The sequence below is a fragment of the Miscanthus floridulus genome, chromosome 8, assembly GCF_019320115.1.
Source record: "Miscanthus floridulus cultivar M001 chromosome 8, ASM1932011v1, whole genome shotgun sequence".
Taxonomy (NCBI): Eukaryota; Viridiplantae; Streptophyta; class Magnoliopsida; order Poales; family Poaceae; genus Miscanthus; species Miscanthus floridulus.
The window spans coordinates 163,949,932-163,974,393 of record NC_089587.1 but is presented as its reverse complement, the minus strand read 5'-3'; the positions used below and the strand labels follow the sequence as shown (position 1 = coordinate 163,974,393).

At 45.0% G+C, this 24,462-nt stretch overlaps 3 pseudogenes; 1 reads left to right on the top strand and 2 right to left on the bottom strand.

The window, feature by feature from the left end:
- LOC136473903 (N-glycosylase/DNA lyase OGG1-like) overlaps positions 1-24,462 on the bottom strand; it is a 52,828-nt pseudogene that overhangs the window by 1,612 nt on the left and 26,754 nt on the right.
- On the top strand, positions 6,789-7,790 carry LOC136475302 (uncharacterized; annotated as a pseudogene).
- Positions 8,921-11,476, bottom strand: LOC136475442 (uncharacterized; annotated as a pseudogene).

Below are 24,462 nucleotides of genomic sequence, written 5' to 3'. Positions count from 1 at the left end.
AGAACCTCGCCGCCGATCTTCACAAGAACTTTGGGGAGATGCACCGTTAGCTCGTCAACCTCGACAATTGTCTGCACGCTATAGAGCGCGCACACACCCATGGCGACGCCGCCATCACCGGCGTCCAGGCCAGATTGGATCGGGAAGCCGCCATCGACGACCTCGCCGTAGAAACCAACCGCATCATGATCACCGTCGGCAAGTCGTATCTCCAACGCAAGATGGACGCACCCCAGTCCTCCAACACTCCGGAGATCATCCTGGCTGTATCAGACAACCTACTTTTGGCTCCACCTCCATCACCACGGCCACCAATGGCGCCGTTGTTTCCCCCACGAGGGGAACCCCCAGCCATCCATGCGACTGCCCACCAAGCCCTGGACGACAACCGTTCGGAGCCGGCAACACCACCAGCAGTTCAGCATCAACCACCGCATGTGCATGCAGCCAGCCGACTCCCAGCTAGTCCGATGGCCGCATAGCACTTCAAGGCGCCATCATAGCAGTGGCCGGCCACCTGGCAGCCGGCACGGAGGGATGTTGCCCCTCGAACACCGCTACCTCGGACGACACCAACAACGATGGAACCACCACGACGACATGTCCCTGTCAAGACACAACTCACAACTCCAACATATGATGGCTCGACGGATCCGAGGCCATGGCTCTCACGCATATAACAAATCTCCAACTTATACCGTCTGCCAGAGACACAACAAACCTGCTAAGCGGCCTATCATCTGACAGGTGAAGCACACTGGTGGTACATGCGCGCGACGAAGGATACACCCATGACCGAGTGGGCGTACTTCACCGAGAGCATCATCCGCAACTTTGGCCCCAACCGCAACATCACCAACGATCTCGCACCACCGCGTCATATCGGCTCCATGAACGACTACATCAACAACTTCATTGCCTACGCTCTATACACCAGCATCACCAGCGAGCAACACCAAGTTAGCCTCTTCGCCAACGGCCTTCAGGACGCACTCCGAGTGGCGGTTATCCCTCACCATATGCGCATGATGGAGACGGCCATTGACCTCGCTCGTACCATGGAGACCCCGGCGCCTGCCTCCACCAACACAGGTCGATCCACCTACGCTGTTGACAATGGCTCCGACATCACACCACGACGAGATACAGGCAGCTCCAACACCGGGTCAGCCAAGGGACTGCCACCCCCGCCTCCCGCGACGGCCCCTACACCGCCTGACGCCCTGGTTCGCCCTCAACAAGCCGGCACCAATGCCACAGCAGCCGCTCGCATCGAGCCTGACCAGGAGATCCTCGCCCAACTCCGTGTTGCCGCCACGGAAGAGCGCGAACTCTAGATTATCTCTGCCACCATTGAAGTCCAGGCAGCAGCACCAGCTTGGTCCCTACAACAAGGCATCGTCCGCTACAACGAACGATACTACATTCCGATAACTTCACCTCTGTTACAGGACCTGCTCGAGTCGTTTGACAATTCATCTCTGCATCTTCTAGCCATCGGCCTCCACACGGCGACATCTACACCGACAATGCAAGCATTCCCCTCGAGCATCCTACTCCTCAAGGCATGGCCACAACGCATCCTTCCTTCTGCAACGATCATCTTCTTCGACAACAACGGCCAGCAGTTCCTCTCCATCGAGGACACCTACATCGGCAGGCAGCACGCCAATGTCATCTACAGGTCTCTCCAGCAAACTACAACACCGACGACCTCCTCTTCGGCATGCTACAACACTTCACCACAACACCTCCGACAATTGTCGCTACAGCATTATGCCGACGCATAAGGGGACAAGTTGATGCCGGCCAGGTGTAGTCGCTGCCACGTCCTCCACAGGTGATGTAGACATTACACTTCCCGAGAATGCTCCCCGGCGCCGCCATCTACGCAGCCCGCTGCATTCATGAACCAATTGATGGCTTGGGGATCAACAGCCACTACATCTCCGGCTACTTCGGCTCCTGCAGCTACTACTTCCAGTTCTCCGACTACCACATCAACACCAACCAATTCAATGACACTTTGGGCCACCTCACTGTTTAGATTGCAGCACTACCCGAGGACACCGGACCATCGCCAGAGGCTGTCAAGGATTGGACAATGATTCAGCGCGAGGACGCGCTGATCAGAGAAGGGGGGAGTGATGTCATACGTTGGATGGAGAGCCTAGGAGGGGCCTAGGCCAGCCGTGCCACCTGAGGAGAGGGGCCCGCATGGCAAAGGGGGGAGGCGCGCCTGGCAAGGACGGTCTCCCGCTGCTCCACTATCCATATCGGGAGGATCTCCAATAAAGGAAAGAGAATAGGAATAGGATCGGTTGAGATTAGATAGATTGGGAGGAGTCCATATCTATAAGGACTTCCCTCATTAGATTACTTAAGAGACAAGTCTACCTAGGACTATAAGTAGAGGGGCTATGTAATCATTGGAATCAAGAAAGAACAGCCTCAAGGCTTATCCTTCCCCCTCCCTCCCTCTCTCTCTCTCTCTCTCTCTCTGTGCCGCCCTCTCCTTTCCCTCTACCCTAGCGTCGCCGCCCCCTCCCTCTCGCCGATGCCCACACCTCCCCTAACCCTAGCCGTCGCCATCCCCTAGGGCCCCCCTCCTGCTATTGGCAGGTGGATCCAAACACTCCCCTACTAAAAATTTGCTAGCTAAAAAATAGCAGCTATTGACTATTAGCTAGCAAATTTTTAGTACTAATGGATCCAAACAGGCCCTTACTTTGGTCTAACAGAGAATGATGGTGATGGACATAACTCAAACAAGCTCTACCCTCAATAAAGCTAACAATGAACCACCAATGTTATGTCCAAATGGAACAACAGAAGTAGAAGCGATTGTTACAACACTAACACAAAAGTCAGATATAGCATACCTTCCAAACATGTGTGTCGACAGGAATAGCATGATTTTGATCAAGGGAGAACAGAGCAATGTAGGCAGCGACCTTTGGACCAACACCTGACAGAGTACAAAGAGCATCAATCACATCTGAAAGCTCCTCCTCACGCAGTGAGGCAAGCCATTTTTCACCTCCACTAGGTTTGGCCTGCAATTCTTTAGCAGTGCCAACAATGTACTTTGCCCTGCTCGTTTGTCATAAAAAACCACACAGAATTGCCCAAATCAGTATGCTATGAAGTTATCTAGCAATACTATATACACAACAGAACTCATGAGCAATTACTAATTTATGATCTGTATAGTTACAATCCATATAACAAGACTTTTCTGCCTGATAAGATGGTTCGCAAAGGACAAAATGCCAGTATGCTACAAAAACGAAGTTTTGTTTTATACGTCTTTACATCTATAGTAAAAACATCATCAGCATTATCATGTCCACCATAGCACAAATGACCATGGCCTGATTAGATCAACAACTAGCCCAATGTACACATTAGTTTCATTTCTCAATCAAAGCTTCAGTTGAAATAGTAGAAACAATAGCTTAATAACCTAGGACAACCTGCCAATGCTATGCTACAAATGAAGAACAAGATAACAACAATAGAAATAAAATCTTTGAGCTCCAGCCTCCGATCTAGGAATTTTGATCATGAAGTAAAACTGACAAAGCCAAACTAAATTTGACGAGCTGTGCTGAATGACACATGCAGAACTGATGCTTGTCGTTGTACTCCAAGTGGAATGCAAAGTAGGAAGGCACCAAGTGCTGACCTGTACCCAAACCCGGCCTCACGAAGTTCCTGCTCCGACACGGGCGCGAGCCGCTCAATCGTGGGGAACCGGTGGAAAACGGACCCACCAACCTCGTCGAGTCGCTCCCCGTAGCCTGCTAGCGTCCACACTAAGGATGAAAACGGACGGAATCGAACGGAGAACTTCTCAACCGTTTTCTACTTTTACATTTGAATACGAAAACGAAAACGAAAGCGGACAAACCGAACACGAAAACGAACACGAACTTACGGAATATCGAGAATTTCGAAAACGAAACAATTCGAGCGGAATTATATCGAACACGGTCGGTATACGAAAACTCAATACGGAATACCGACCCGTAGACCAAGTGCATGACTAAGTGCATACATGATCAAGTTCAAGTGCATATAATAATTAACAAGTGCATATTATAGAAACATGAACTCGAACTGAGTCAAAATAATTTTATTAATCTTTTTAGAATAGATGTAGTATTTTATTTTAAAGATTTATTCAGATTTTTCTTTTGAGTAACAAAGATTTATTCGGCTGATGCAAAAACTATCAAATGATTGACTTTGCAGGTGGGGGTTAAACCGATGAGCTTGATGGGCTATGGCCCAGGTGGGCTTTCGTGTAGATGCTGCCGGTTTCCTGACATTTAGCACCATCTCATGAGGTGAAGAGAGACGAGGCTGAGCGCCGTCTATAAGAGAGGGCAGCTGGCCACCAGTAGAAAGAACACAGCTGCGTGGTGAACAACTTGTAATTGGGCTGTATGACCTGTGCAGTTGGCCAAATTCGGTTTAAACCGAATTTTCAATTCGGAATATTTCAAATTAAAAGTAGAAAAGTAGAAAACGGTCGGAAAAATGTCTAAACCGTTTTCTACTTTTACATTTGAAATACGAAACATCTGAAATGCGAAAGCGAAAACGGTAAAGTCGGACAAGAAAATGCGGATTCGATCGGATTAAATATAAAAAAACGATGCGGTTCGGTTCGGGATATTTCCGTTCCGTTTTCATCCTTAGTCCACACCATCTTCTCGATCCAAGCAATGTTGTTGTTGGAGGAGCAGAGGAACTGGAAGACACACTCAACAGGGTCCTTCCTGAGCACCCGGGCGTTGCCGTCCCCGAGCCACGCGGAGACCTTAGCGAAGCGCTCGTCTGCGGCGGCGAACTGCCGCCAGAGGTCGGCGAGGGAGACGGCCACATTGAGATAGTCGCAGAGCACGGCGCGGGCGGCGGGCACCGAGGAGGAGGGGAAACCGCCGTCGTTGTGGAGGAGGAAGGCGAGGCGGCCATCGTCAGAGTCGGGCAAGTGGGAGAGGGAGACGAGGTGGGGGACCACCGCACCGGTGAAGCGGAGCGGGGAGACGGAGGTGCGGCGCCAGATGAAGGTCTAGCCTGTGGGGAGGGTGAGCGGGAGGGAAAGGTCGGCCGTGGAGAGCGAGAGTGGATGCCACTCTTCCTGCGCCTAGACGGCCCCGACAGCGACGGGGAGGCGGCTGTTAGGTTGATCCCCCCTCGGCTTGGTCCAATGACAGTCGGGGCCTTCGTAACCTGATCCAGGGGCCCAACCGTTTTATGGTTGGTGGGCTTCATCGTGTAGCGTAATATAAAGGAGGTGGAGGTTCGGGGCTCGCGTCACGAGGTTTACCTGAGTCGTCTTTCTCCCACCTACAATCCTAACCCTCATTCGATCTAAGAGAGAGGCGCTGAAGCGACGGGAAGCTCCACTGACGTTTTCACCGCCGCCTCCCTTCCTCTCTCTCTCTAGATCATGCTCTAGGAAGTTTTCATCCCGTTTGTAAGGTTGTACCCGCTAGATCTATGTTTAGGTGATCCATTAAGTCTATCAATGGTATCAGTTAAGCCGGTTCTAGACGTAGATCTAGGATTTGGGGTAGTTTAAGTTTCAGCAAGTAGAAGGAGATGATTTGATCTTCGATTTCAACTCAAATCCCGTGCAAACCCTAACCCCAAGTAAAAAAGAAGAACGGAGAGGAAAGAACCTACCTGGGTTTTTCCCCGTCGTCGCGACCACCGTCGCGCGAGAAGGAAGGGCAGAGACGCCGGCTTCCCATCGCTCTGCCGTGCCGTGTGCATCAGCACGGGGCCCCAAACAGGCACCACCGCGGTGCCACTTGATGGTGCTGCGCGTAGCTCCGGCCGCGTGCGTGCACCGGCGAGGGGTGCCGAGGCAGTGCCACCACCTTTTCCTTCGGTCGCCATCTGCGGCCGCCGCCACTTAGGTCATGGTGCTTAGAGAGGAGAGAAGGGGTGAGAATGAGAAATGGGGATTAGGGTTAGGAGCCGATGACAGCGCCGGTTTTGATCTCCCAAAAACAATGCCCAGCCGTTGGATGTAGATGAGCGGCTTAGGATTCACTGGGCCGAATCCGCCCCAGCCCAGGTTGCAGACTGGGCACGGGGGAGCACGCGCGCTAGCTGGGCTTTGACTACGTAGGCACGGGCTGCGAGCGTTGCTTGCTGGGCCGCACGCACTACTGTTGCTAGCTGGGCCATGGGCCACTAATTCTAAGCCGGGCCAAATTCGTAGCAAAGAACAATTTGAGTATTATTTTTTAGGAGCAAGTTTTGATAAATTAGGTCTAGTTTTCCATATCTGCTTAAATTTGAACCAACGAAATAATTTTTTCAGAGAGTAGATAAGTACAGTAGAATGCTTATGAAAAGTAGACAAAATTCTTTTTCACGTTTTCATTGCTGTGATTATGTTCACCCTCTAATTAAATTGGTCAAAAGGAAATTTTTAATTGGAGGGGTAGTCATATTATGATTATAAGTTTATTCATGAGTTGTTTTCCATGCATTAATTCCATTTTCGCCCAACAGTGATATAGAATTAATGTAGAAGAATGTTGTATTTATGATATTGCTATTTTATGACCAAAGTTGATGATAGTAATATTATAAATTTTTATTTATGAGTTCTATGTATTAGTTTTATTTCTGCCCAACAGTGATGTAGAGTTAATGTAGAAGCACATTGTATGTTTTAATTTTGACCAACGTTAAATTAAGCCATGCAATTATTATGTCATGTATTCTCACTTTCTCTGATGATGTTTTTAGGACTCAACCCTATGGCATTCATCTCGCACATTCCGCCTCTTGAAGGGGACAACTATCGCGTATGGCGAGAGAAGTATGAGTTGGCACTTGCGCTGTTCGAGAATGACCTAGCACTTACCTCTCTGTGTCCTACTAAGCCAGTGGACCCGGTGAGGACAGAGAATGAAACTGATGCTGATTTCACTGCTCGGCAGCGAGATCATGCATAAGTGAGAATGAAATACGATCTTGATCGTAAGAAGTGGGACATTTCGAACCGCAAGTGCTTGATGGTGGCTAAGTCTACTATTTCAGATGCAATAAGGGGATTAGTCCCAGATTGTGACACCGCCACCGAGTATCTCAAGAAAGTGGAGAGTCGGTTTACTTGCTCTTCAAAGGCTTATGCAAGCACCCTGATCAAGAAGTTATTCAATGAGAAATACTCTGGTGGAGGGATAAGAGAGCACATATTTAAGATGAGCAACACAGCATCCAAGCTCAAGCCAATGGATTTAGGGCTCAAAGACGAGTTCCTGATTCATTTGGTTTTTGCTTCTTTGCCTAAGGAGTATGAAACTTTTGTTGTTAATTACAACATGTGGCCCAATAAATGGGACATTGAGAAGCTCATTGCCATGTGTGTGCAAGAAGAAGAGAGGCTTAAAAGCTCACATGGTGACTCTGCTATCCATGTGAAGGACTATAAAAAGAACTTTAACAAGAATGCAAAACCTCAAGGGAAAGCCTCTCAGAATGATCACCATCAGAAGAACAACAATATCCAAGTTGACAAGGATCAATGCAAATGGTGCAAGAAGTATGGACATTACTAGAAGGATTGTCCAGATTTTCTAAAGAGCCTTTTGAAGAGAGGTGAAGACATTATTACATTCATAGATGAGTCATGAGTCATTGTGTTTAAGTTATTCAAAATCTACTTGGTAGATTGACTCAGGTGCAACTATTCATGTTGTAAATTTATTATAGGGATTCTATATGAGGACCCTACAAAGAGGAGAAAGAATAATTAAAGTAGCAAATGGAGTTGAAGCTGAAGCTGAAGCCATTGGAGATCTCTCTCTAGAACTAGATGATGGTTTTGTACTTCAGCTTTCAGATATCCTTTATGTACCCTCTTTGCATAGAAATTTGATAAGTGTTTCATGTCTAGACGATGATGGATATGATTGCCATTTTGGTAATGGCAAATGTCAGATTATGTTTAATAAGGGCAAAGGGTTTTTGCGGTGAAAACTTTCATCACAAAAGCTTATTTCTTCGGCACAAATCAACCTTTGTGGTGATTTTTTTAATCGCCACTAGTCGCCACAAATACTCGCCTCACAGATACCCTAGTGATGATTTTTTTGTTCCCCACAAATAGCTATACTCATTAGTGACAAATTGTGCTTCCACTAGTAACATAGCCATTTGTGGCCCATTTGTTGTCACAAAAACATACACATTAGTGGCAAAAAATCATGCCACTTATAATATTTGTAGTGGTAATAATAGTTGACACAACTATACAAAATTTATGGCAATATAATTATCACAATTACCATTGTAAAAGTGGCAAAATTAATGGTCACTAGAGACTACATATTAGTGACAGAAGTTTCGCCATTACATGAGTTTATCGTGTTGATGCTTGTTCTCACTATTAAACTATAATTGTGTCTAATGGTTTGCCACAATATGTGGTAACTTGTTAACACAAATACTTTTTATTTGTGATGCAAACTCATCCTCACATATAAGTTACAGTGGCAAACCTTTGTCACACAAAATTATCTTTTTGTGAGAATTGACAAGACAAATTGTATTAATAGTTTCATCACAAAAAAACATAGCATTTGTAGAAAAATATTAGTCAAGACAAGTTTTGTCACAAGATAAGTTTCAATTGTGTGAAACATATTAGTTGTTATAGCGACCGAGTCATCATTATTATCCTTATTATAGTGACAAAAATAACTCAAACAGATGTACACTATAGCAATATGATCCTCTCAAATCTGCATGAATAATATTTATTTAAGTAATTTAAATTTGGCAATCAAGCAGTACACAAATTTAAGAACACTCACAACCCTCAAAATAACTATCTTGACACTACTTTAATGTCTCACAATAATTATTCAACTAAAGGGTTTAAACTCTAAGATGTTGGAGGCTACGAGGCACCAGAATGTATACGTGCGATTAATTCAGCCATTTGATTATCAAGTTGTTCTCTCACTAGACGAGCAACTTCTCCACTCTGTGCTTGACGCAAAGGAGTAAGCTCATCACGTTGGGATTGCTGCTCTTCTTGCAGGTGTTCATTTGTTTCGACCACCATGGAAACTTGGCCTTCCAAAGCTTGTGCCTATTGCTTAGCAGCCTCAGCACGTTGCTCAGCAGCATCTGCACGTGCTTGAGCTGCAGCTTCACACTATTCAGAAGCCGCAATTTGCATCTACAGTCTGATCCTTTCCTCAGCCACTCGGTTTACAGAACGAATGCCAACACCACGTGAATGGTTTGGCTTTCAACCAAGAACTAGTGCGAAGTGCTCCACTATGGGCACCGGCGCAGAAGAAATCTTTTCTTGATGTATCCAAGCAGCTTCCTGTAGCTTGGTCTGCAAAGCATAAAACAACAAACCAATTAAGAACCCATATACTAAGTAACAGCAAAAAACGTTCATGTAATGAATCATAAGTATGAGCACAAATTAATTAGCTACAGGATAGTGTAATGCAAATGTTCTCAGAGTTGCTGGTGTTGAAAACAAAATCTGTAGACATGTTATCTAATAAATGAAAAATACAGACAAATTAAATAATATGTGAAATTTACAAATAACTCATTAAAACAATATTGTTCATGATTAGAGATATTGTAAACACATCATAGTGCCCAGACTTTTCAGCTCATTAAATGAACAATACATCAGAAACTATGTTGCAGAGATAATAACCATGAAAGAGTCATACCGAATTCTATTAGCATATTTTTCATACAAAAACACATCACTTCCACCTAATCCTAGTTCAAAAGGTAGGATACAGATTGACATGTTCATACCATTATTTCTTCACCTGTTGGAATGGACCATGTCCCATCAGCCTTTTGATATGTAGCCCTCCAAGCTTGTATAGCAGTAGGCCATTCACTAGTTTATGGGCCTCGTTACGTTGGAATAAAAAAGCATGTATTCACTAATTCAGAATAATTTGTAGTAAATAAAAAATCTGCCTGGTAACTTTTTTCTCACCAGATCGTAAGCGATTTGAGCAATTGATCTAGTTCCTACTTTGGACCCCATCTCTTGCTTTCCTCCATTGATAGAGTTTTGGTTGCTCCTTTTCTAGTTTATAAATTGCATAAATGTGTCATTAACAATAATGCAGCATTGTAATTTAGGACGAGTAGTATGTACCTGAAAATCATCATCTGTCCATAAATTTCTTATCAACTATTGCCAACCTTCTGGTGAGACATGTTGTGGCCTTGGCTTCTTGTTATGGTAAGCTTGAAGCAGACGATAACATCGATTATTGTATTGACTCTCTACTTGTCTCATCGCACAATCTTTATCTTCTTCTGAAAGTTCAGGAAACTTTTGTTGTACAACAATGATATGATGTAATAAGCAGCCATTGAATGCAATGATAACCTATGCATGCCAAATATATTTATTTCATATGAAAATTCACTTGGAGTGGTACAGTTCTTACAAGAACTGTTATCTCACTTTTAAATAAACTAGCATGTTCTCCACACACTTTTGCAAATTCTTTAGGGAACTTTATATCAATATTGTTTCCTTTTGCTCTTCTCTTGCGAAGTTGATCGTTGGTTGTAACTTTTCTACCACTCTTCTTAGTAGGGTCTAGTTAATATAGGGGGGAAACATCAATAATTAGATGTAATATTTCATATTTCTACTCTGTACGGTACATAAACAAATTCAGATAGTATAACAGTTCCTAGTTACTTTAGTGGTTTTCTAAAATGCACTGCTTACTATTACGTTGTGTAAAGAAACAATTCCAGATCAGCATAACAGAGCCTACTGAAAGTGAGCCTAGGCAATTTAGTGAAATGAACAATAGTGTACAAAAAGATTTTCATATTAGCTAAGCACCTTCAGTGTTGTGTGCTGCAACATTTATTCGAATATTTTCATCCATGGCCTCATCTGAATCCAAATGATCACTTGTATTGTCAGCTCGAGAGGCACGTGGACGTAACCTGCTTGTTCTTTCCCTTGTAGGAGTAAACATTTTATAAAAGCAAGATTTTTATACCAACAAGAATACAAGGCACAAGTGTTCATAGTTGCTCCAGTTCATACGTATGAACAAGTCATGGTACATTCAATTGTATGAGAACTAACAGGCTTTGGTTAGCTTACAGTGCAATTGGTGGAGACTAATGGAATCAATATCAATATTAAGATATTGAGTTCCTCATAACTAGAAGATACACCTTATTACCTTGGTATAAGATCATGTAAGTTTCCTAAGCATAATTGAAACATTGGACTATGTGACATGCTACAATACATCAGATTTTTTTATGCAGAGAAATTATTTAGTGGAACTGAGTGTATGAATCCTATACCAGAGGTGATCAACTGCTCCCTTGGATCAGATAAAGCAGAGGTCAACTCATCAAATTCTCTATCAATTTCAGCAACAGTTCGGCGAGTCACCCATGGAGCCATGTCCCCTGTGGAATCAATGAAGATTTTGCCAAAAGAAATAATCTAAAAAATAATAATTTCATAAACATGAATGCCAGAGTGAGCAGGAGGCATGGATGCCCTAGCGCAGCAGTATGCAAGGGCTGGTGTTGAGGACAGGCATGGATGCAATGCATCTTGATGGATCGAAGGCTGGGGTGCCGGTGCAGAGTAGTAGGCATCACATCTTCGCGGATGGGTAGAGGTGTGAGGAAAGCGGCGCGGAGATGGGGACGACGGCGATGGCGACGGCGACAGCGGCAGTGTGGATCAGGGCCAGGATGATAGTTTGCAGCGGCATGGATCAGAAAATTGGGGCAAGTGAGTCTCAGCAGCACGGAGATGCGCCGCAGAGGCGTCCGGCAGTGAGGATGGTGAAGCACGGCCTTTGCGGCTGCTTTGACCAAGGAGTAATCATAGGAGGCTACTATTGATTGCTAGATGGCGGAAGGTTAGATGGAAAAAAGATAGAAAATACTAGTACTCACCTTGCGGACTTTATGGTTGCCTATCACGGAATGGCTTGGCTTATTTGTTCGTAGATGAAAAGGACTCCTTGTTGCTGTATATATATGTTGATGTCCAATGCAATATGGCGGGAGCGAAAAAAAATCACTGAGTAATTGGAGGGAAAGTAGCGTCATTGGTGAATGGATATTTGGAGGGAAGAATTTTTACCAATTACAAGGAGGGAAAAAGTGTGCTCGGTGCAAAAAAAAACAAGGCCATAACATTTCTACTGGTAGAATTTATAATATTTAATGGACAATGTTATTTTAATATATGTGTTTATTGAAAAAAGCTAATCATTTTAGGTAATGAATAAAATTCGGCTTCTAACCTCTTCAAATAAGATGTGTCACTTGAAATCTTCCAACGGTATATTCTAAAAGCAATGCTCCTTCAATGCTATAGAACTAATTTAACATTAATATCCAATACAACAAATAAAAATATATTCATGGAAGGCGAAGACCTCCATCGACCTGGACTGCAAAAGTTGGCTAGAGTGTACTAAAGGGTCCATGAATTCCTCATAGCGTTATAACAGAGCCAAAAACCGTAAACATATGGGTGCATTTGGTTTCTCAGGGAAACTTGCCTCGCCACACCTACACGGAATCCAAGAAACTCACCTAGCCGAGCAAGCCGAATGCGCTCTCTCGAGCTCTTTTCAATTTTTTTGCTTGCCAGCACAGGCTCCCAAGCAAGTCGCCACTCAACCAAACGTTCGGCTCTCTTGCAATTCCTTACCAAGTAAGGCGAGGCAAGATACGGCCCAGGATCTAAACACACACATTATCATGGGTCGGAGATAGGAATTATACATAGAGGGGTCAGTCAAAGATATTCAATACATGTGAACTGAGTGTAGCTCATCTGTTTAGGTTCTTATGGTGGAACCTGGTACCCCGTGTTAGTCATCGATGTACTTGATCCTATTTTCCTGAATTTATTCTAGTACGACAACTCATTTGGATGAGTGTGCGTGTATGCTTGTAATTTTTTGCCAGGCCCCCTTAGCATGGACCATATGAATTCGAATGTTCTTGAATACGAGTACAAATGGATGGTTCTAATTCGAACCATATTAGAAATGTACTTGATTAATATATAAAATCATAAATAAGTAATTATTTAAATTATATATTAAATATTTATAAAAAATAATACAAAATACCATAATTGTCTATTCATAAAGATCAAACCAAATACCAACATTCAAACCATATTAGATTTGTTTTAGCTGATTTTTTTTACGAATAAGTAACTCACTCATGTATTCATCTTGTCCTTAAGAATCGTTATTTGGGCCTGTGGGCCAAGCATGTATTCGTGTCCCTGTAGCCCATATAGTCCAACATGGTCTGTCTATCTATCCATCCCGGACTCGCGGTGATGCCGCTGCCGCGAACGGACAAATAGACGCTGCCCTATCCGACACGAACCATCAACGCCGTGATCAACGAGGCTGCGAGGCTGTGCATCGGTGGTGACAGCAGAGGTCTAACCCAGTTTGGCGAACACAGGCAGCAGGCGTGCTGCGGCCGAGCAGCAAAGGAAAACAGCCTTGCTAGTGCATACATTCGTTGTCTTTTTGGTCAGATTCGAGCAGAAGTAAGCAGGTACTATTTTCTGTTTGTTCAATTAATGGTTACCAATCGGTTCATTTAGCCGTGCGACCTGTTGTTGCTTCATTGCTCTGTACTTTTATTTTTTATTTGCTTCATTCATTAACTGTCTTATTACTCCATATTCTGCAAACTAATGAAAAACCTGTAGTTATATAGAAACAACCTATATTTCTAACTTCTTTTGTAGCAAAAAGCAACAAAAATAGTCCTGCTTTTAGCTTTGCTTTCATTTGCACTCTTTTACATGATAAGATCCACCACAATTTATATAAAATAGACGTACATGGCCAATGTGGTTTTACGGATGACGGTTATCTGTCATTTTTACTGATGAAGAAGATGTCACTACTAAATCAAGTAAATCCAGTCTAGCGCACAGGAGGCCGGAATGGGGGTGTTGCTGTGGCAGTCTGGCTGAGCGAAGGTGCAGGCGTTCTAGCGCATAGATGAAGAGGAAGGAACTCACGTGTCTGACAACGTGTTGCCCGTGTATTTTGTGTTTATAAGAATCGAAGAAGAAAAAGATAGACTAACACGTGGAACCATCTTAAATAGCTTCTGTATGTTACGTGTGTTTAATGAATTAGATTGGATACATGTATTAATAAGGAGCTGATGCATGGGCCCTATTTTAATTAAGCTAGCAAGTCGTAACTATGATTTATCATAATATTTTTCTCACTAATTGTGTGTCCTGTGGTGATATTTTTCCATTAATAAATGTCATATTAGCGAGGTAATTTTGCCACAAATATCTTGTTAAATAGTGGCAAAAAAATATTTCACCACTCAAGATGCTTTCTGTGGCAAATTAATATTTTGTCACTAATAACCAACATAAGAGTGATGAAAGCTAGTTTTTTTTCACATATAGTATGGCAAGTAGTGGCAAATTTAAATTTCGCCATAATATTTTCTCACTAATTGTACGTCTTGCGGCGATAATTTATTTTGCCACTAATAAATGTCATATAAGTGGGGTAAATATTCTTTTGCCACATATATCATGTTAAACAGTGGCAAAATAATGTTTCGCCACTTGATTTGCCACTAAAAATGTTTTCTATGGTGAATTAATACTTTGTCACTAATAACCAACATAATAGTGATGAAAACTAGGTTTGTCACAAATAGTATGAGCATTAGTGGCAAAGATAAATTTCGCCACATCATTTTTATCACTAATGCTCCGTCTTCTTGTAGTGATAATAAGTGTATTGGTCTTTGAAGGGACCGTGACGCCTAAGAGGGGGGGTTGAATTAGGCAACTTAAAAATTCTAACTCTAAACTATGGCATCTTTTTCTAATCCTAGCAAAACCTATACAATAGATGAACTATCTAGATGTGCAACTACGATTTTGCTAGTGTGTTGCTATCTCTACTGCAAACCAAGTAATGTAAACAATGTAAATGCGGAAGCTAAAGAGCAAGGTAGAGATATGAAAACTCCCGTCGACGACTCCGGTATTTTTACCGAGGTATCGAGAAGCGTGCAAGCTTCCCCCTAGTCCTCGTTGGAGCCCCTCGGAAGGAATCCCTCGCAAGGGCCAAGCTCCCGGTCGGGTAACTCCGTGGATAGCCTCGGGCCTTCCCCACGCGCAAGTGGGTCTCCGACGTGCCTTTCGGCAAGCCTCTCCCGGATGCTCCCCGCCGTCTTCACTATCAAGCTTTCGGCCAGAAATGCCGCGGGCCTTGTTCCCTTTGGTATACGGTGGCGGCCACACCACAAACGCGGTTGGTGTGATCTCGCAAGACTTCAAGCCCCTCCGATGTACAACAATGGTGCTCGCAAGCACCGAGTGGTAAGAGGTATGTAAACCTCACTAAACACTAGGCCTAAACCTAGAGCAAGCGCATGAGCGGTGGTCTAATCAACCTAAGCACTTCGCAAAGCACCTACGCTAATCACCTAATGAATCACTAAGCTCTATGCAAGTGGAGATCACTAAAATGGTGTATCAACACCCTTGGTATGTTTCCTTAGCTCCACTCTTGCCAAATGGCCGATTGGGGGTTGTATTTATAAGCCCCACAGAGAAAGTAGCCGTTGGGGTCGAACTCCCACAATTCTGCTACTGACCGGACGCTGAATTGTCCTGACTGAACGCGTCCGGTCGTCCCGACCGTTGAACCGTGAACCACTGATCGGACGTTGCTAGCGTCCGGTCACCTGCCACCGGACACGTCCGGTCGTAGTTTCACTGTTTTGGAACCTCTCTGTACTCGATCGGACGTTGCTTCCCTGCATCCGGTCAGTTTTGCCGCCCGCGTCCGGTCGTCCCGACTGTAGAGCCACCGGTCCAGCATCCGGTTGTCCCAACTGCAGAGCCACCGGTCTAGCGTCTGGTTGTCCCGACTACCGAGCCACCGGTCCAGCGTCCGGTCATCCCGACTACCGAGCCACCAGCATCCGGTCCAGCGTCCAGTCGCCTCTGCGAGCTCGTTTCTTCGCGATCTTGCGTACGGCTTGGTTCCAATCTTCATGCTTAGACTTTACTTGATCTCTTGGGTCTTTTCTTGTGCTCCTAAGGTCTTGCTTAAGGTGTTGATCATCGGATCATCACGTCGCCTTCGTCCAAGTTACGTCTTGCACCCTATTGAACTACAAAACAAATGCTTGCAAATTCATTAGTCCAATTTGGTTGTGTTAGTCATCAAACACCAAAATCCAAAGTAAATGGGCCAAGGGTCCATTTTCCTTACAATCTCCCCCTTTTTGGTGATTGATGCCAACACGACCAAAGCAAGCAAATAATAAGAATTTGGAAGTTAAAAACTACCTACTTGCTAGGATGCAATGCAAAGGGCAAGTTTATTTGATACTTAAAGATACCAATTGAAATCATATATGATATTAAGGGATACCAATTGAAATCAATTGTAAGATACCAATTAAAACTAAATGAAAGGTTATCTTGCCCTTGCAAAAATCCCCATGTGGCATTATGGATTCCTACAAATTTTACCATTACTTAGACTAATCCATAATCCACTTTCCTCCCTTTCTCGGACCATTACCACTTGTAGACATCAACTTGATGCTTGCCTTTGGTCCTTCAAATTCTCCCCCTTTGGCATCAAACACAAAAAAGGAAGACATTAGTAGCACAAGGGAGGGTCAAATTTCGTGATCCTTTGTGTATAGAGTGAAATGGATCACAAAATTTGACTCTCACATTATATAGACTAAGCTCCCCCTAAATGTATGCATACATATGGTAGAAAGCAAAGCATATGCATAATTAGTAATTTATTGCACAAGAGAGGTTAATCTATATAATGCATGGAGAAAGCATATAAATATGAAATGAAATCAACATGATGATACCAATTGAAGAATGATGCTTAACTCCGGGGACTCCAATTTCCTTACAATGAGACTACTACACAGGTGATAGGTTTGAAAAAAATGACACCATTTGAAAAAGTGTTAGTCTCAAAGCATCCAAGTTGTAGAATTACTCCCCCTAAATATGTGCACACAAATATAGAATACTTTATAGAAATCATGCACATTGATTTTAGAATCAAAAATACCACTTGAAAGATGACATCTCATGAATGTGAGAATCATTTTCAAAATAAATATTCAGGAGAGATTATCTACAATTTGGACATTGATACATATTAGATGAACAATAGTAAGACAAGCTATGTGCCGTGCTCCTAAACAATTTTGAACCATGCAGGTTTGCTCCAAGGGTTAAAAAAGAGACCGAGCAAGCCTACCGTAAGATATACCTAGTGTATGCATGACAAAAGATATAAGCATGTAAATGCAAACCTAGGCATGAAGAGTAACTAGATGCTTAAGATATCAATTTGTAAGAAATACCAATTGAAAGATGTACCAATTAAAAAGTAATAACATCTAGTTACCTAACATGGGTAGGGGAATTTGGGTCCATAGTATTCACTAACCCACTTGGCAATGATTTTGTCCATCATGATGCAATCCATGAAATGCACCCAAACTTTGCCAAGTCTCCAAATTCCCCGTAGTCCGACGGACTTCTCACTTCCCTTTCAGGATCCAAACCTTCTTGGTGCTCCTCATGTTTAAAATGATTTCCTTTTGCACCCAAAAGCGTTTGACCCCATAGTTGGCTTGCTTGTTCACCTTGATGGCCACCACCTTGTCATTTTTCTTCTTCTTCAAGAGATAAGGTGTGGAGGCCTTCTTGTCCACCTTGTTGGTGTAGGTGTTGGAGAGCTTGCTTGTTTGCTTTTTCTCCTTCTTCTTTGCTCCCCCCATTCTTCACCTTGCACTCATAGGACTTGTGACCTTCCTTGTGGCACACGTAACAAACCACGGTTTGTCCTTCATCAAGCTTCTTCACTCCCTTGATGGTGTTATCTTAATGAAGTTGGATTTGCTTTGCCTTGCCTTTCACTTGAGTCAAGTCCTTGGTGAGGCGAGCTACTTCTTGCTTGAGTTGCTCATTCTCCATTGCAACCTCTTGTGTGCATGTATCTACAACAATTTTCTCAACACAAACTTGATTGCACAAAGGTGAGTCTAAACATAAATCATTACAAGAAGTAGAGGCATCCTTTTTAGACATGTTAATGATAGAACTTTTCTTTTTAGATGCCTTGGTGGGGGTTGTGCTAACAGCTTCAAGATTAGCAACTTTATTAGTTAGCTCATCACAATGTTTGCACATGGTTTCCATTTTAGCAAGCAAACTATTATATGCTTCTTGTGAGCTAGCTAACTTTTCTTTTAATTATTCATTTTTCTTTAAGAGTTGCTCATCATTGATTGTGCATGCATTTGTTGTTGCACTAGTCTCAAGTTTCTCAATTTTAGTAGATAGTTCAACATTGAGATTAGCAAAGTTCTCATATTGTTCAAGCAAGGTTTTGTATGCTTTTTGTGAACTTTCTAGCTTTTCTTTTAAACTTTTGAGCTTCTTTTGTTGACTAGTGCAAGCTTTAGCATAATTAAGATTTTCTTGCACAAGTTCATGATAAGAAGGCATATCATCATCACTATCACTCTCACTAGAGGAAGAGCTTTCATTACCTCATGCCATAAGGCACACACAATAAGAGCTTGATGATGAGTGCTTGCGGCCTCACCTCTTGTGATGGGGTTCTTCTTCACTTGAAGAATCATCCCATGATCTTATTGATGTGAGGGCTTGGTTCTTGCATGCCTTCTTATTTGTCTTGGGTGTGGGCTTGTTTGGATAAACTTCCACAAAGTGCCCCAACTCGCCGCATCCATAGCATCCTCTCTTTCTTTGCTCATTTCTTTGATTTGTGAAAATGAAATCTTGAATTTAGATGGGCACACCCTTGACATTGAGCCTTTGGATCATCTTCTCCACCTTGTTGATCACTTTGATTGATTCTTCATCAAGATCGGAGGTGGAGGAGGATGATTGATCATCACTTGAATCATCATCATCATCATCGTTCTCATCATCTTCTTCTTCACTTGAGGAACTTGAGCTTAAGCTTGTCTCAACTTGCTTGCCCTTCATCTTCTTTTTCTCGCTACAAGCGAGAGCTTTGCCTTTGCTTGATGAAGAAGCTTCTTCTTGACCCATCTTACGTGACATTTCAAATGCCACTAACTTGCCAATGGCTATGCCCGGGGTCATGTTGCTCAAGTCCTCCATGTTGTGAAGGATGGTGATGATGCTTGCATATTTCTTTTATGGTAGCATGGAGATGATCTTCCTCACAATGTCCGCATCACCTAGCTTTAATAATCCTATAGAATGGAGCTCATTGATAATTAGATTTAAACAAGAATACATATCACGAACAAGCTCATCATCATTCATAGTAAAGGAATCATAGTTTTGCTTTGCTAGACAATGTTTTTGCTCACGGGCATTGCTTGTGCCGTCATGGAGCTCTTGGAGTTTTAACCAAATTTCATGTGCCATATTTAAAGTGAAAACTTGGTTAAAAACATCCATACTAAGTGATTCAAACAAGCAATTTTTAGCTCTAGCATTGAAGTGTATTTCTTTTTCATCACTCTTTGTGGGCTTTTCGGGATTCTTGATGGGTTTCATCCCATCACGAGTGACTCTCCATACATCCAAATCAACCGCCTCAAGATGGCAAGCCATTCTAACTTTATAGTATGGGAAGTTAATGCCATCAAAGTGCAGAGGCCTAGCGGTATCCATCCCAACCACTCTAAAAGGCGTCGGCTCAACGGCGGTTAAGCCAAAGGTCCAAATTGAGCCAACCGGCTTGTCGACGAAATATGGTCGGCAGTCTACCTAGGGGTATGCCCAAGGTAGTAGATTATCGGCAGACAGGTGCGCAAGCCCCAAACAAGACGGTGACGCAAGACAGACACAAGGTTTTATCCAGGTTCGGCCGCCAAGAAGGCGTAATACCTACGTCCTGCGTCTGATTTGTATTGCTGTATGTCAATGAGAGATGTTTTTTAGAGGGGTCCCCTGCCCGCCTTATATAGTCCGGGGGGCAGGGTTACAGATCTGGAAACTAATCCTAGTCAGTTACAATTGCCATATGTGGCCGGATAAGGATTCCTATTCTAATCGACCAGGATCCTGCTTGGTCGCCAAATCCGTCTTGATTCCTTGTGCGGGACTCCGATCAGGTTAACTGGGCCGCACATCATCTTTCGGGTGGACTAAACCCATCGATCCGGGCCAGCCCAAGCTTAGCCGTAAGGGTATAGGGGTTAATACCCCCACAGCTAGTCCCCGAGCATCATGTATTATGCTGCGACACGCCATTTTAACCTTCTCCGACAAGCAAGGCTTGAATTCTTGACGCCTCCGACCACCGTCATCACCGGAGAAGTAGGTTGTCCGAAGAATGTATGGTGCTCTTAAGAAAAAAGAAAAAGATTTCTGTCCTGAGAAGTGTGCCCACTTGTATTTCTGAAAAGAAATGTAAGTGGTCTTGAAGCATAGCATCCTTAAACATTAGAAGCGTAGGGGTCGAAAAACAAACACATTCACCGCAAGGTGAAGTGTGCCCACTTAGTCCCCGAGCTTGCTGGAAGGCAAAGTATGAGCCTTGTAGCAAGGTCTAAAAGAAAAGTCTCTTAACTGTATGTGAGTACAAATCACATGTAGCCAAGGAGAACCATTATTCAAGCAGTGGTCGGGGCAGTCCCCGAGCATACTAATAATCCTCATAATCATTCAAAACACAAGGGTCAATTTAAACAAACACATTCACCGCAAGGTGAAGTGTGCCCACTTAGTCCCCGAGCCTGGTAGTAGGTGACGCAGGCACGTGGTGCCAGGGTCTAAAAAAGAAATTCCGCTGAGGTTAAGAATCCAATTGCCGTACAGGCAAAACAAGATACACCGGCAGGTGCATCGCATCGACGTAGTCCCCGAGCTTGCTGGAAGGCGAAGTATGAGCCTTGTAGCGAGGTCTAAAGAAAAGTCTCTTAACTGTATGTGAGTACAGATCACATGTAGCCAAGGAGAACCATTATGCAAGCAGTGGTCGGGGCAGTCCCCGAGCACGGCCGTGGTCGGAGCGATCCCCGAGCACAAAAGTGGTCTGGGCAGTATCCAAACACAGTAGTGGTCTGTGCAGTCCTCGAGCACATTAGTGGTCTGGGCAGTATCCAAGCACAGTAGTGGTCTGTGCAGTCCCCGAGCACATTAGTGGTCTGGGCAGTATCCAAGCACAGTAGTGGTCTGTGCAGTCCCCGAGCACATTAGTGGTCTGGGCAGTATCCAAGCATAGTAGTGGTCAAGGCAAATCCACGATCACTTGCGCTGCTTGTACTATTATTTTGTGTACTTTTCTCTATTCTCTGCGAAGGCCAGTCTGACACGTCTGGTCAAAAAAGTAAATAGGTATAGTACGTCATTCTGTCTTTTTTTTTTTGCAAACAGTCGGTTGACACCTGTATTGAGGTGTGTCAGTGTGGGCCCCCTTACACCATCAACGAAGAGGCGCGTACACTGTTAACGAAGGAGCGCGTTTATTGGCGCAGATTTCGAGGTTGTGTGAACAACCGTCTGCGGCGCGTGCGCACGACTCCCAATATTCTCGGGCGGACGAAACGACGGTGCTCTTTGTTTTATATAATGCAGATCTGGTAAGTTACTCATACCATTCCCCATTGTCATCCACCGCCGCAACCTTCTTCTTCCTCCCGCCGAACCCTATTCCCCCAAAAATCATCACCAATCCCCTCGGTCTCCCGCATCCACCCACTTAGTAAGTACGAACTAATGGCGAAGAGAGACGCCCAGAAGAAAGGCAGGGTCATGGCAAAGGAATGGTGGAAGTCGCGGAGCAACGAGCAGACCATCGAGGACCTCGTCGCCATGGGAGTGCTCCACAACAAGGCACTTGCGGGATGGCGTGCACCGGAAGGAGAAGGCTTCCCCGATCCACAACCAGGTGAGATTGTGGTCTTTGAAGATTTCTTCAAACGGGGTTTTGGGATTCCAGTGCACCCTTTCCTTTAGGGTCTCTGCTTGTACTACGAGATTGGGATTTGCAATCTGCATCCCAACTCGATTCTTCTTGTCTCCACCTTCATCCATCTCTGCGAGGCTTATGGTGGCTTCCAGCCCCATTTCGACCTCTTTCGCCACCTATTCTGTCTCCGGAAGAAAGAGAGCGGTGGCTCGAAGATCGCCGGTGGCGTTTACCTAAACCTGCGTGATGGCATGAAGGCTCAATACCTGCACTGCCCCTGGAACACCTCATTGGACGAGTGGTACAAGAAGTGGTTCTACATCCGTGAAGAGCCGAACACCATCACTCTGTGCGATGTGGGACTGATTCCAGAGAAGAAAAGCAGCTGGTCGGAGAGGCCTGAGAACTTGGAGCAGATCGCCGAACTGCTCGGGATGATCCCGTGGGGAAGGCTTGATGGCCCGAGCGTTGTCGGCAACTTCATCAGCCGAAGAATCCAGCCCTGCCAGAAAAGGATTCACCCCGGCTTCGAGTACCAAGGAGGCGCTGATCCGACGAGGACCAGGAAGGAGCCGCTCGACAAGATGGAAATCAAGGCCAGGATTGGAGAGCTGTTCAACCTGGCCGATCCCAATTATATTGCACTAAACGCCATCGAACACGCCTTCAAGCTGGCTCGCCCTCCCCCAAAGGTAAATGACGCCTCCTTTTAACTGTAGAGTCATGTTGCATCAAGAAAATAACTGTCTTTTCCTTCATTTTGTGTCTCAGTGTAATGGCCGTGACCGGGCAGGAGTGTTTGTGTCGCCTCCCCCCGGTGTAGAATGGCCACAAGCTACTGGGCTAGCCGCCCAGACCAGCGCCAGGACCGACGACGTTCACTGGGCGGTACTCGAGATCGTAGAGGACGCCTCAACCAGAGCTGCTGGCAAGCGTCCGGCTGCCAGCAAACGACGTCAAGCCATCTTCCCCCTGTCGGACGACGAAGCAGAGGATGCGGACATCTTCCAGCTCGTCCCCCGAAAGAGGAGAAGGCAGGTGGGACCGTCGGAGCAGGGTGGCTCCTCTGTGCCAGCAGTGGTCACAGCACCGACCACTGCAACACAGAGCACAGACAAAGGGAACATGCCGCATCACACTCCGACGCCCGTACCGGAGGTTGAACAAGTCCCGGTGGAAACTGCCGAGCAAGCGGAGCAGGGGTGGTCGAGGAGACGTTCCTTCGCCACATCCTTCCGCAAGTCAAAACTGTAAGTATCTATACTTTTGATGTAAGCTTTGCGTTTTGCGTTGGATGCTATTATCTTCTGAATTTGTCTCTGAATGTATTAGATCGGCGTCCACCGAAAGCCCCGACCAGCTAGCTAGGTGCGGAACGTCCTTACCAACAACGGCGGGACAAACTGCTCAGCAACCAGCCATGGAGGAGCCCATGGCAGGGACTCCGCCTGGGCCTCAACAGGCGGACGACCAGACGCCAGTCCCCGAGCAGAATACAAGTGCTCCAAGCACGAACCCTGATGAGGCGGATACCACGGCGCCAAGGGAGCTGGATCTAGCTGAGGGGCAGCAGCCAGAAGTTGCCCGGAACGTGGTTGCCGACGCGACGGCTCGTGGGAAAGCCCTGGTGGTCGTGGAGTCTGCGAACCCCGGACCAGTGCCGCCTCCCAAACAGGAGGCTGAAGAGGATGAAGTGGAAGAAGTCCTGGGCCGTCCCCAAGATAGGCGACAACATGTATATGTGTCGCGCTATCGGAACGACGAATGGGTCATGCACGAGGAAATCCCAGAGGTCGAAGAGACCTTAAGAGTCGAACGGGCGGCCAAGCGTCTGGTGACTGAAGTCCAGGTATATTTGGCTTTAGTCCTTGACCCTGTTGTGTAGTCGAACTATCTGACGTAGCTTGTCTATGTGCAGGACTTGATGAAAACTGCAAGATACCGAAAAAGGTGCTTCGACCAGATAGAAGGAATCATGATGACCAATAAGGAGCTGACGGCTGAAGTGGATCGCCTACGGCGCCAACTTGAAGCCGCCGACCAGGAGAGGACAGACCAAGAAGCACAGAACCAAAACCTGGTCGGTCAGCTCGAAAACAAAGAGCAGGAGAAAACAGGTAAGTGTTCACCGTATCATAGCAAGTGCGGGACTTGTGTTATTTTGTTCTTGACAGTAATAGCTATAATGCAGGTTTAGAAGCTGAAGTGACCTGCCTCCAGGGGGAGAACAGTCGTGCGCTTGTAGAATGTGGTCGCCTGAAGGAGGACAACGAGAAACTGGCACGCCACCAGTCGGAACTCCAAGACCACACTAACAGAATGAAGGACGACCTAAAAAGTAAGCACTCCAGACCACCTTTCTCATTCAATTGCCCACATTGCCTTGTCGTGTCATCACGTTTGATGTCTTGTACTGTTTTCAGTTTTGAAAGTCAAC